Below are 1,784 nucleotides of genomic sequence, written 5' to 3' on the forward strand. Positions count from 1 at the left end.
TAGGATTTTACTCCAAAATAGTGGATACGTGGTATTGAAACACAAAATTGTATTAAATGATAAAAGTTTAATAGATGAGATTGAACGAACTAACACTCTGTTAACTTACTGGTTACATTTACTCTTAGGAATTTCGGCATATCACCACAACACTAAATATAGACTATGTAACAGCTTTATCTATAACTCGTATTCGTCTTCTAAATTTTACAGCCAAGCCGCGTCCTTTCGTCTACTACGTCGCTTTTGACCTGCTGTGCGTCTCTCAATCATCCCCGAGTACTCTGTTCCGGAAACCGGCGTCTTTTGTCAAACGTCAAACATACGGCCGTCTCTTTCTATCTTACCTAGTCATATGCTTTTTTGTGTGTGAAGCCAACCTACTGTTTAGGCAACCAGTCGCACAGTTAACTAAATTTAAATAAATTTTACCCTACAGTACTTACACCCACAGAATTAAAAAAGGGTCTGAGCATACAATATTTGAGTGTCCTCAATGGAACGGAAAACGTCAACCTTTTTATTTAGAGTTTGGAGATATTTTATCCGCAAATAACATTATTTTCCAAATGCTGGAAAACAAACAAACATGGAAGAAATGAAATGACTACATTTGCCATGTAATAGAAGCAAAAGGAAAAAAAGAAAGGGAAATTCAATAAGCCTTGCAATCCGGCGCAAGAAAATCGACAATTTTCCTAAGGAAATGTTGTAATGACGGGTCCAAGAAAAGACAGTCGAAGAGGAAAGGGTTTTAGTGGGTATAAAGGCTGGTCATAGGAAGGCTGACTGTAAGGAAGTAAAGGAATTCTGTCCACCTTGCAACAAGGAGGGACATCAAGCTGGAACTTCAAGATGCCCGAGCTTTAAAAGGGCTCTCAGGCACGATTGACTCGGTGGGAAGGATTCCTTGTCCACCCACTAGCAAAGGCTGGGAGGAATAGATAGCCGTCTTTCACAGAATATCCAACTAGCAACAGATTATGGCAAACTGCGAAAACCTAAACATCCTACAGGTTAACGTGCAAAAAAGGAATGTGGCCCCTAATATGGACACTCGCTATGACTGCGATCTGATCTGTGCACAGGAACCAAACACTTCGGTAATGCAAAGGTCAGGACGAAACAAATACTGTACAGTAGAAAAGCCTAATGCAGCGATAGTGAGTGTGAGTAAACCAAGGAGGACAAAAATTTATTCAAGCTTTAGGAGCAAAAACTTTGTGTTTGTCGAATGCGAATCCGTCGGTATCTACTCTGTGTATATCTCGCCTTCTCATATGATCAACGAGTATGAGGAGATCTTAAATGCGCTCTTAGTGCATTTCCAGAGAACGCTGCAGGGATGCAAGCTCCCGGTAGTGGTGTGCGGTGACTTTAACGCCAAGCATGTGGCATGCGGTGGATAGCGCACGGACCGCAGGGGAGAGCTCCTGTTTGACGCGGTTATGTCTCTCGTCCTGGTGCTCCTGAATGATGGCCAAGAACCGACCCTGGTGCGTTATAACGGCGAGTCTTTTATTGACGTCACTTTTGTTTCCAGAGACATTGCGAGGAGAGGATGTGTATGGCGGGTTCTTCATGAGGAGGAGAACCTCAGCGACCACAACGGTATCTTAATACGGATTAAGGGGAAGAAACGCAACGAGCAACATAGATACATCCAAAAGCTGGATCATGGCTGGTTTATGAGCGCACCTAAGTGCAGGACATGGCGAACGCCGACCCTGCCCAGCCAGACAAAATAACAGAAAATATAATAAGAAGTTACCGTGCATCGCGTC

The sequence above is a fragment of the Dendroctonus ponderosae genome, unplaced genomic scaffold (assembly GCF_020466585.1).
Source record: "Dendroctonus ponderosae isolate FM_Combo_2020 unplaced genomic scaffold, Dpon_F_20191213v2 Dpon_F_20191213_10, whole genome shotgun sequence".
Taxonomy (NCBI): Eukaryota; Metazoa; Arthropoda; class Insecta; order Coleoptera; family Curculionidae; genus Dendroctonus; species Dendroctonus ponderosae.